Raw genomic sequence first — 13,940 nt, 5'->3', positions numbered from 1 at the left:
AGAATCGTATCGGATCAAATCTAAAAGAATCGAATCGAATCAAAAAGAATCGAATTGATTCGCAACGAAAAGAATTGAATCGAATCGTATGGAATCGAAAATAATCGAATCGAATCGAATGGGATTGAATCAAAAAGAATCGAATCGAATTGAATCGAAAAGAATCGAATAGATTCGATTTGAAACAAATCGAAAAAATCAAAACGAATCGAATCACATCGAGTGGAAAAGAATCGAATCAAATCGAAAAGAATCGAATCGAATCGAATCTAAAAGAATTGGATCAAATGCCATCATTTCGAAAAGAATCGAATCGAATTGAATCGTAATGAAAAGAATCGAATCGATTCGAAAAGAATCGAATCGATTCGAATCGAAAAGAATTGAAGCAAATGCAATCAAATCGAAAAGAATCGAATCGAATCGAATAGAAAAGAATCAAATCGAATTGTTTGAATCGAAAAGAATCGAATCGAATCGCATCGAATCGAAAATAATTCGATCAAATTGAATAAAAATAATCGAATCAAATCGAATCGAATCGAGAATAATTGGAATTGAATTGAATCGATCATCGGATCGAATCAAATCAAGTCGAATCGAAAATAATCGAATCGAATCAAATCGATTCGAAAAAATCAAATGAGATTGCATTGAATCAAAAGTAATCGAATCGAATCGTATTGAATTGATTTGAATCGAAAAGAATCAATTCGAATCGAATTGAATCGAAAAGAATCAAATCGAATCAAATCAAAAACAATCGAATCCAATGAATCGAATTGTAGAAAATCTAATCGAAACGAAAAGATTCAAATCGAAACGAATCGAATCTAAACGAAAAGAATCTAATCGAACCGAATCGAAAAGAATCGAATCGAAAAGAATTGAATCGAAAAGAATCGAATCGAATCAAATCTATTGAAAAGATCGAATCAAAAAATCAAAGAGAATCGAAATGAATCGAATCGAATCGAATCGAAAAGAATCATATCGAATCAAATCTAAAAGAATCGAATCGAATCGAATCAAAAAGAATCGAATAACATTGATTCGCATCGAAAAGATTCGAATCGAATCGTATTGAATCGAAAAGAATCGAATCAAATCGAATGGAATTGAATCAAAAAGAATGGAATCGAATTGAATCGAAAAGAATCGAATAGATTCGATTTGAATCAAATCGAAAATAATCAAAACGAATCGAATCACATCGAGTGGAAAAGAATTGAATCAAATCCAAAAGACTCGAATCGAATTGAATCGTAATGAAAAGAATCGAATCGAATCGAAAAGAATTGAATCGAATGCAATCAAATCGAAAAGAACCGAATCGAATTGAAAAGAATCAAATCGAATTGATTGAATCGAAAGGAATCGAATCGAATCGAATCGCATCGAATCGAAAGCAATTGAATTGAATGAAAAATAATCAAATCGAATCGAATCAAGAATAATTGGAATTGAATTGAATCGATCATCGAATCGAATCAAATCGAGTCGAATCGGAAATAATCTAATCGAATCAAATCTATCGAAAAGAATCGATTCAGATTGCAACAAATCAAAAAGTAATCGAACTGAATCGTATTGAATTGATTGGAATCAAAAAGAATCGAATCAAATCCAGTTGAATCGAAAAGAATCAAATCGAATCAAATCAAAAAGAATCGATTCCAAGAATCGAATTGTAGAGAATCTAATCGAAACGAAAAGATTCAAATCGAAACGAATCGAATCGCAAAGAATCGAATCAAAAAGAATGGAATCGCAAAGAATCGAATCGAATGAAATCGATTGAAAAGACCGAATCAAAAAAACAAAGAGAATCAAAATGAATCAAAACGAATCGAATCGAATCGAATTGAAAAGAATCGTATCGGATCAAATCTAAAAGAATCGAATCGAATCAAAAAGAATCGAATTGATTCGCAACGAAAAGAATTGAATCGAATCGTATGGAATCGAAAATAATCGAATCGAATCGAATGGGATTGAATCAAAAAGAATCGAATCGAATTGAATCGAAAAGAATCGAATAGATTCGATTTGAAACAAATCGAAAAAATCAAAACGAATCGAATCACATCGAGTGGAAAAGAATCGAATCAAATCGAAAAGAATCGAATCGAATCGAATCTAAAAGAATTGGATCAAATGCCATCATTTCGAAAAGAATCGAATCGAATTGAATCGTAATGAAAAGAATCGAATCGATTCGAAAAGAATCGAATCGATTCGAATCGAAAAGAATTGAAGCAAATGCAATCAAATCGAAAAGAATCGAATCGAATCGAATAGAAAAGAATCAAATCGAATTGATTGAATCGAAAAGAATCGAATCGAATCGCATCGAATCGAAAATAATTCGATCAAATTGAATAAAAATAATCGAATCAAATCGAATCGAATCGAGAATAATTGGAATTGAATTGAATCGATCATCGAATCGAATCAAATCAAGTCGAATCGAAAATAATCGAATCGAATCAAATCGATTCGAAAAAATCAAATGAGATTGCATTGAATCAAAAGTAATCGAATCGACTCGTATTGAATTGATTTGAATCGAAAAGAATCAATTCGAATCGAATTGAATCGAAAAGAATCAAATCGAATCAAATCAAAAACAATCGAATCCAATGAATCGAATTGTAGAAAATCTAATCGAAACGAAAAGATTCAAATCGAAACGAATCGAATCTAAACGAAAAGAATCGAATCGAATCGAATCGAAAAGAATCGAATCGAAAAGAATTGAATCGAAAAGAATCGAATCGAATCAAATCTATTGAAAAGATCGAATCAAAAAATCAAAGAGAATCGAAATGAATCGAATCGAATCGAATCGAAAAGAATCATATCGAATCAAATCTAAAAGAATCGAATCGAATCGAATCAAAAAGAATCGAATAACATTGATTCGCATCGAAAAGATTCGAATCGAATCGTATTGAATCGAAAAGAATCGAATCAAATCGAATGGAATTGAATCAAAAAGAATGGAATCGAATTGAATCGAAAAGAATCGAATAGATTCGATTTGAATCAAATCGAAAATAATCAAAACGAATCGAATCACATCGAGTGGAAAAGAATTGAATCAAATCCAAAAGACTCGAATCGAATTGAATCGTAATGAAAAGAATCGAATCGAATCGAAAAGAATTGAATCGAATGCAATCAAATCGAAAAGAACCGAATCGAATTGAAAAGAATCAAATCGAATTGATGGAATCGAAAGGAATCGAATCGAATCGAATCGCATCGAATCGAAAGCAATTGAATTGAATGAAAAATAATCAAATCGAATCGAATCAAGAATAATTGGAATTGAATTGAATCGATCGTGGAATCGAATCAAATCGAGTCGAATCGGAAATAATCTAATCGAATCAAATCGATCGAAAAGAATCGATTCAGATTGCAACAAATCAAAAGTAATCGAACTGAATCGTATTGAATTGATTGGAATCAAAAAGAATCGAATCAAATCCAGTTGAATCGAAAAGAATCAAATCGAATCAAATCAAAAAGAATCGATTCCAAGAATCGAATTGTAGAGAATCTAATCGAAATGAAAAGATTCAAATCGAAACGAATCGAATCGAAAAGAATCGAATCTAAAAGAAAAGAATCGAATCGCAAAGAATCGAATCAAAAAGAATGGAATCGCAAAGAATCGAATCGAATGAAATCGATTGAAAAGATCGAATCAAAAAAACAAAGAGAATCAAAATGAATCAAAACGAATCGAATCGAATCGAATTGAAAAGAATCGTATCGGATCAAATCTAAAAGAATCGAATCGAATCAAAAAGAATCGAATTGATTCGCAACGAAAAGAATTGAATCGAATCGTATGGAATCGAAAATAATCGAATCGAATCGAATGGGATTGAATCAAAAAGAATCGAATCGAATTGAATCGAAAAGAATCGAATAGATTCGATTTGAAACAAATCGAAAAAATCAAAACGAATCGAATCACATCGAGTGGAAAAGAATCGAATCAAATCGAAAAGAATCGAATCGAATCGAATCTAAAAGAATTGGATCAAATGCCATCATTTCGAAAAGAATCGAATCGAATTGAATCGTAATGAAAAGAATCGAATCGATTCGAAAAGAATCGAATCGATTCGAATCGAAAAGAATTGAAGCAAATGCAATCAAATCGAAAAGAATCGAATCGAATCGAATAGAAAAGAATCAAATCGAATTGTTTGAATCGAAAAGAATCGAATCGAATCGCATCGAATCGAAAATAATTCGATCAAATTGAATAAAAATAATCGAATCAAATCGAATCGAATCGAGAATAATTGGAATTGAATTGAATCGATCATCGGATCGAATCAAATCAAGTCGAATCGAAAATAATCGAATCGAATCAAATCGATTCGAAAAAATCAAATGAGATTGCATTGAATCAAAAGTAATCGAATCGAATCGTATTGAATTGATTTGAATCGAAAAGAATCAATTCGAATCGAATTGAATCGAAAAGAATCAAATCGAATCAAATCAAAAACAATCGAATCCAATGAATCGAATTGTAGAAAATCTAATCGAAACGAAAAGATTCAAATCGAAACGAATCGAATCTAAACGAAAAGAATCTAATCGAACCGAATCGAAAAGAATCGAATCGAAAAGAATTGAATCGAAAAGAATCGAATCGAATCAAATCTATTGAAAAGATCGAATCAAAAAATCAAAGAGAATCGAAATGAATCGAATCGAATCGAATCGAAAAGAATCATATCGAATCAAATCTAAAAGAATCGAATCGAATCGAATCAAAAAGAATCGAATAACATTGATTCGCATCGAAAAGATTCGAATCGAATCGTATTGAATCGAAAAGAATCGAATCAAATCGAATGGAATTGAATCAAAAAGAATGGAATCGAATTGAATCGAAAAGAATCGAATAGATTCGATTTGAATCAAATCGAAAATAATCAAAACGAATCGAATCACATCGAGTGGAAAAGAATTGAATCAAATCCAAAAGACTCGAATCGAATTGAATCGTAATGAAAAGAATCGAATCGAATCGAAAAGAATTGAATCGAATGCAATCAAATCGAAAAGAACCGAATCGAATTGAAAAGAATCAAATCGAATTGATTGAATCGAAAGGAATCGAATCGAATCGAATCGCATCGAATCGAAAGCAATTGAATTGAATGAAAAATAATCAAATCGAATCGAATCAAGAATAATTGGAATTGAATTGAATCGATCATCGAATCGAATCAAATCGAGTCGAATCGGAAATAATCTAATCGAATCAAATCTATCGAAAAGAATCGATTCAGATTGCAACAAATCAAAAAGTAATCGAACTGAATCGTATTGAATTGATTGGAATCAAAAAGAATCGAATCAAATCCAGTTGAATCGAAAAGAATCAAATCGAATCAAATCAAAAAGAATCGATTCCAAGAATCGAATTGTAGAGAATCTAATCGAAACGAAAAGATTCAAATCGAAACGAATCGAATCGCAAAGAATCGAATCAAAAAGAATGGAATCGCAAAGAATCGAATCGAATGAAATCGATTGAAAAGACCGAATCAAAAAAACAAAGAGAATCAAAATGAATCAAAACGAATCGAATCGAATCGAATTGAAAAGAATCGTATCGGATCAAATCTAAAAGAATCGAATCGAATCAAAAAGAATCGAATTGATTCGCAACGAAAAGAATTGAATCGAATCGTATGGAATCGAAAATAATCGAATCGAATCGAATGGGATTGAATCAAAAAGAATCGAATCGAATTGAATCGAAAAGAATCGAATAGATTCGATTTGAAACAAATCGAAAAAATCAAAACGAATCGAATCACATCGAGTGGAAAAGAATCGAATCAAATCGAAAAGAATCGAATCGAATCGAATCTAAAAGAATTGGATCAAATGCCATCATTTCGAAAAGAATCGAATCGAATTGAATCGTAATGAAAAGAATCGAATCGATTCGAAAAGAATCGAATCGATTCGAATCGAAAAGAATTGAAGCAAATGCAATCAAATCGAAAAGAATCGAATCGAATCGAATAGAAAAGAATCAAATCGAATTGATTGAATCGAAAAGAATCGAATCGAATCGCATCGAATCGAAAATAATTCGATCAAATTGAATAAAAATAATCGAATCAAATCGAATCGAATCGAGAATAATTGGAATTGAATTGAATCGATCATCGAATCGAATCAAATCAAGTCGAATCGAAAATAATCGAATCGAATCAAATCGATTCGAAAAAATCAAATGAGATTGCATTGAATCAAAAGTAATCGAATCGAATCGTATTGAATTGATTTGAATGGAAAAGAATCAATTCGAATCGAATTGAATCGAAAAGAATCAAATCGAATCAAATCAAAAACAATCGAATCCAATGAATCGAATTGTAGAAAATCTAATCGAAACGAAAAGATTCAAATCGAAACGAATCGAATCTAAACGAAAAGAATCGAATCGAATCGAATCGAAAAGAATCGAATCGAAAAGAATTGAATCGAAAAGAATCGAATCGAATCAAATCTATTGAAAAGATCGAATCAAAAAATCAAAGAGAATCGAAATGAATCGAATCGAATCGAATCGAAAAGAATCATATCGAATCAAATCTAAAAGAATCGAATCGAATCGAATCAAAAAGAATCGAATAACATTGATTCGCATCGAAAAGATTCGAATCGAATCGTATTGAATCGAAAAGAATCGAATCAAATCGAATGGAATTGAATCAAAAAGAATGGAATCGAATTGAATCGAAAAGAATCGAATAGATTCGATTTGAATCCAATCGAAAATAATCAAAACGAATCGAATCACATCGAGTGGAAAAGAATTGAATCAAATCCAAAAGACTCGAATCGAATTGAATCGTAATGAAAAGAATCGAATCGAATCGAAAAGAATTGAATGGAATGCAATCAAATCGAAAAGAACCGAATCGAATTGAAAAGAATCAAATCGAATTGATGGAATCGAAAGGAATCGAATCGAATCGAATCGCATCGAATCGAAAGCAATTGAATTGAATGAAAAATAATCAAATCGAATCGAATCAAGAATAATTGGAATTGAATTGAATCGATCATCGAATCGAATCAAATCGAGTCGAATCGGAAATAATCTAATCGAATCAAATCGATCGAAAAGAATCGATTCAGATTGCAACAAATCAAAAGTAATCGAACTGAATCGTATTGAATTGATTGGAATCAAAAAGAATCGAATCAAATCCAGTTGAATCGAAAAGAATCAAATCGAATCAAATCAAAAAGAATCGATTCCAAGAATCGAATTGTAGAGAATCTAATCGAAACGAAAAGATTCAAATCGAAACGAATCGAATCGAAAAGAATCGAATCTAAAAGAAAAGAATCGAATCGCAAAGAATCGAATCAAAAAGAATGGAATCGCAAAGAATCGAATCGAATGAAATCGATTGAAAAGATCGAATCAAAAAAACAAAGAGAATCAAAATGAATCAAAACGAATCGAATCGAATCGAATTGAAAAGAATCGTATCGGATCAAATCTAAAAGAATCGAATCGAATCAAAAAGAATCGAATTGATTCGCAACGAAAAGAATTGAATCGAATCGTATGGAATCGAAAATAATCGAATCGAATCGAATGGGATTGAATCAAAAAGAATCGAATCGAATTGAATCGAAAAGAATCGAATAGATTCGATTTGAAACAAATCGAAAAAATCAAAACGAATCGAATCACATAGAGTGGAAAAGAATCGAATCAAATCGAAAAGAATCGAATCGAATCGAATCTAAAAGAATTGGATCAAATGCCATCATTTCGAAAAGAATCGAATCGAATTGAATCGTAATGAAAAGAATCGAATCGATTCGAAAAGAATCGAATCGATTCGAATCGAAAAGAATTGAAGCAAATGCAATCAAATCGAAAAGAATCGAATCGAATCGAATAGAAAAGAATCAAATCGAATTGATTGAATCGAAAAGAATCGAATCGAATCGCATCGAATCGAAAATAATTCGATCAAATTGAATAAAAATAATCGAATCAAATCGAATCGAATCGAGAATAATTGGAATTGAATTGAATCGATCATCGAATCGAATCAAATCAAGTCGAATCGAAAATAATCGAATCGAATCAAATCGATTCGAAAAAATCAAATGAGATTGCATTGAATCAAAAGTAATCGAATCGAATCGTATTGAATTGATTTGAATGGAAAAGAATCAATTCGAATCGAATTGAATCGAAAAGAATCAAATCGAATCAAATCAAAAACAATCGAATCCAATGAATCGAATTGTAGAAAATCTAATCGAAACGAAAAGATTCAAATCGAAACGAATCGAATCTAAACGAAAAGAATCGAATCGAATCGAATCGAAAAGAATCGAATCGAAAAGAATTGAATCGAAAAGAATCAAATCGAATCAAATCTATTGAAAAGATCGAATCAAAAAATCAAAGAGAATCGAAATGAATCGAATCGAATCGAATCGAAAAGAATCATATCGAATCAAATCTAAAAGAATCGAATCGAATCGAATCAAAAAGAATCGAATAACATTGATTCGCATCGAAAAGATTCGAATCGAATCGTATTGAATCGAAAAGAATCGAATCAAATCGAATGGAATTGAATCAAAAAGAATGGAATCGAATTGAATCGAAAAGAATCGAATAGATTCGATTTGAATCCAATCGAAAATAATCAAAACGAATCGAATCACATCGAGTGGAAAAGAATTGAATCAAATCCAAAAGACTCGAATCGAATTGAATCGTAATGAAAAGAATCGAATCGAATCGAAAAGAATTGAATGGAATGCAATCAAATCGAAAAGAACCGAATCGAATTGAAAAGAATCAAATCGAATTGATTGAATCGAAAGGAATCGAATCGAATCGAATCGCATCGAATCGAAAGCAATTGAATTGAATGAAAAATAATCAAATCGAATCGAATCAAGAATAATTGGAATTGAATTGAATCGATCATCGAATCGAATCAAATCGAGTCGAATCGGAAATAATCTAATCGAATCAAATCGATCGAAAAGAATCGATTCAGATTGCAACAAATCAAAAGTAATCGAACTGAATCGTATTGAATTGATTGGAATCAAAAAGAATCGAATCAAATCCAGTTGAATCGAAAAGAATCAAATCGAATCAAATCAAAAAGAATCGATTCCAAGAATCGAATTGTAGAGAATCTAATCGAAACGAAAAGATTCAAATCGAAACGAATCGAATCGAAAAGAATCGAATCTAAAAGAAAAGAATCGAATCGCAAAGAATCGAATCAAAAAGAATGGAATCGCAAAGAATCGAATCGAATGAAATCGATTGAAAAGATCGAATCAAAAAAACAAAGAGAATCAAAATGAATCAAAACGAATCGAATCGAATCGAATTGAAAAGAATCGTATCGGATCAAATCTAAAAGAATCGAATCGAATCAAAAAGAATCGAATTGATTCGCAACGAAAAGAATTGAATCGAATCGTATGGAATCGAAAATAATCGAATCGAATCGAATGGGATTGAATCAAAAAGAATCGAATCGAATTGAATCGAAAAGAATCGAATAGATTCGATTTGAAACAAATCGAAAAAATCAAAACGAATCGAATCACATCGAGTGGAAAAGAATCGAATCAAATCGAAAAGAATCGAATCGAATCGAATCTAAAAGAATTGAATCAAATGCCATCATTTCGAAAAGAATCGAATCGAATTGAATCGTAATGAAAAGAATCGAATCGAATCGAAAAGAATCGAATCGATTCGAATCGAAAAGAATTGAATCAAATGCAATCAAATCGAAAAGAATCAAATCGAATCGAAAAGCATTGAATGGAATGCAATCAAATCGAAAAGAACCGAATCGAATTGAAAAGAATCAAATCGAATTGATGGAATCGAAAGGAATCGAATCGAATCGAATCGCATCGAATCGAAAGCAATTGAATTGAATGAAAAATAATCAAATCGAATCGAATCAAGAATAATTGGAATTGAATTGAATCGATCATCGAATCGAATCAAATCGAGTCGAATCGGAAATAATCTAATCGAATCAAATCGATCGAAAAGAATCGATTCAGATTGCAACAAATCAAAAGTAATCGAACTGAATCGTATTGAATTGATTGGAATCAAAAAGAATCGAATCAAATCCAGTTGAATCGAAAAGAATCAAATCGAATCAAATCAAAAAGAATCGATTCCAAGAATCGAATTGTAGAGAATCTAATCGAAACGAAAAGATTCAAATCGAAACGAATCGAATCGAAAAGAATCGAATCTAAAAGAAAAGAATCGAATCGCAAAGAATCGAATCAAAAAGAATGGAATCGCAAAGAATCGAATCGAATGAAATCGATTGAAAAGATCGAATCAAAAAAACAAAGAGAATCAAAATGAATCAAAACGAATCGAATCGAATCGAATTGAAAAGAATCGTATCGGATCAAATCTAAAAGAATCGAATCGAATCAAAAAGAATCGAATTGATTCGCAACGAAAAGAATTGAATCGAATCGTATGGAATCGAAAATAATCGAATCGAATCGAATGGGATTGAATCAAAAAGAATCGAATCGAATTGAATCGAAAAGAATCGAATAGATTCGATTTGAAACAAATCGAAAAAATCAAAACGAATCGAATCACATAGAGTGGAAAAGAATCGAATCAAATCGAAAAGAATCGAATCGAATCGAATCTAAAAGAATTGGATCAAATGCCATCATTTCGAAAAGAATCGAATCGAATTGAATCGTAATGAAAAGAATCGAATCGATTCGAAAAGAATCGAATCGATTCGAATCGAAAAGAATTGAAGCAAATGCAATCAAATCGAAAAGAATCGAATCGAATCGAATAGAAAAGAATCAAATCGAATTGATTGAATCGAAAAGAATCGAATCGAATCGCATCGAATCGAAAATAATTCGATCAAATTGAATAAAAATAATCGAATCAAATCGAATCGAATCGAGAATAATTGGAATTGAATTGAATCGATCATCGAATCGAATCAAATCAAGTCGAATCGAAAATAATCGAATCGAATCAAATCGATTCGAAAAAATCAAATGAGATTGCATTGAATCAAAAGTAATCGAATCGAATCGTATTGAATTGATTTGAATGGAAAAGAATCAATTCGAATCGAATTGAATCGAAAAGAATCAAATCGAATCAAATCAAAAACAATCGAATCCAATGAATCGAATTGTAGAAAATCTAATCGAAACGAAAAGATTCAAATCGAAACGAATCGAATCTAAACGAAAAGAATCGAATCGAATCGAATCGAAAAGAATCGAATCGAAAAGAATTGAATCGAAAAGAATCAAATCGAATCAAATCTATTGAAAAGATCGAATCAAAAAATCAAAGAGAATCGAAATGAATCGAATCGAATCGAATCGAAAAGAATCATATCGAATCAAATCTAAAAGAATCGAATCGAATCGAATCAAAAAGAATCGAATAACATTGATTCGCATCGAAAAGATTCGAATCGAATCGTATTGAATCGAAAAGAATCGAATCAAATCGAATGGAATTGAATCAAAAAGAATGGAATCGAATTGAATCGAAAAGAATCGAATAGATTCGATTTGAATCCAATCGAAAATAATCAAAACGAATCGAATCACATCGAGTGGAAAAGAATTGAATCAAATCCAAAAGACTCGAATCGAATTGAATCGTAATGAAAAGAATCGAATCGAATCGAAAAGAATTGAATGGAATGCAATCAAATCGAAAAGAACCGAATCGAATTGAAAAGAATCAAATCGAATTGATTGAATCGAAAGGAATCGAATCGAATCGAATCGCATCGAATCGAAAGCAATTGAATTGAATGAAAAATAATCAAATCGAATCGAATCAAGAATAATTGGAATTGAATTGAATCGATCATCGAATCGAATCAAATCGAGTCGAATCGGAAATAATCTAATCGAATCAAATCGATCGAAAAGAATCGATTCAGATTGCAACAAATCAAAAGTAATCGAACTGAATCGTATTGAATTGATTGGAATCAAAAAGAATCGAATCAAATCCAGTTGAATCGAAAAGAATCAAATCGAATCAAATCAAAAAGAATCGATTCCAAGAATCGAATTGTAGAGAATCTAATCGAAACGAAAAGATTCAAATCGAAACGAATCGAATCGAAAAGAATCGAATCTAAAAGAAAAGAATCGAATCGCAAAGAATCGAATCAAAAAGAATGGAATCGCAAAGAATCGAATCGAATGAAATCGATTGAAAAGATCGAATCAAAAAAACAAAGAGAATCAAAATGAATCAAAACGAATCGAATCGAATCGAATTGAAAAGAATCGTATCGGATCAAATCTAAAAGAATCGAATCGAATCAAAAAGAATCGAATTGATTCGCAACGAAAAGAATTGAATAGAATCGTATGGAATCGAAAATAATCGAATCGAATCGAATGGGATTGAATCAAAAAGAATCGAATCGAATTGAATCGAAAAGAATCGAATAGATTCGATTTGAAACAAATCGAAAAAATCAAAACGAATCGAATCACATCGAGTGGAAAAGAATCGAATCAAATCGAAAAGAATCGAATCGAATCGAATCTAAAAGAATTGAATCAAATGCCATCATTTCGAAAAGAATCGAATCGAATTGAATCGTAATGAAAAGAATCGAATCGAATCGAAAAGAATCGAATCGATTCGAATCGAAAAGAATTGAATCAAATGCAATCAAATCGAAAAGAATCAAATCGAATCGAAAAGCATTGAATGGAATGCAATCAAATCGAAAAGAACCGAATCGAATTGAAAAGAATCAAATCGAATTGATGGAATCGAAAGGAATCGAATCGAATCGAATCGCATCGAATCGAAAGCAATTGAATTGAATGAAAAATAATCAAATCGAATCGAATCAAGAATAATTGGAATTGAATTGAATCGATCATCGAATCGAATCAAATCGAGTCGAATCGGAAATAATCTAATCGAATCAAATCGATCGAAAAGAATCGATTCAGATTGCAACAAATCAAAAGTAATCGAACTGAATCGTATTGAATTGATTGGAATCAAAAAGAATCGAATCAAATCCAGTTGAATCGAAAAGAATCAAATCGAATCAAATCAAAAAGAATCGATTCCAAGAATCGAATTGTAGAGAATCTAATCGAAACGAAAAGATTCAAATCGAAACGAATCGAATCGAAAAGAATCGAATCTAAAAGAAAAGAATCGAATCGCAAAGAATCGAATCAAAAAGAATGGAATCGCAAAGAATCGAATCGAATGAAATCGATTGAAAAGATCGAATCAAAAAAACAAAGAGAATCAAAATGAATCAAAACGAATCGAATCGAATCGAATTGAAAAGAATCGTATCGGATCAAATCTAAAAGAATCGAATCGAATCAAAAAGAATCGAATTGATTCGCAACGAAAAGAATTGAATCGAATCGTATGGAATCGAAAATAATCGAATCGAATCGAATGGGATTGAATCAAAAAGAATCGAATCGAATTGAATCGAAAAGAATCGAATAGATTCGATTTGAAACAAATCGAAAAAATCAAAACGAATCGAATCACATCGAGTGGAAAAGAATCGAATCAAATCGAAAAGAATCGAATCGAATCGAATCTAAAAGAATTGAATCAAATGCCATCATTTCGAAAAGAATCGAATCGAATTGAATCGTAATGAAAAGAATCGAATCAAATCGAAAAGAATCGAATCGATTCGAATCGAAAAGAATTGAATCAAATGCAATCAAATCGAAAAGAATCAAATCGAATCGAAAAGCATTGAATGGAATGCAATCAAATCGAAAAGAACCGAATCGAATTGAAAAGAATCAAATCGAATTGATTGAATCGA

This window comes from Canis aureus, chromosome 37, assembly GCF_053574225.1.
Source record: "Canis aureus isolate CA01 chromosome 37, VMU_Caureus_v.1.0, whole genome shotgun sequence".
NCBI lineage: Eukaryota > Metazoa > Chordata > Mammalia > Carnivora > Canidae > Canis > Canis aureus.
Note: the sequence above shows the minus strand (reverse complement) of the source record.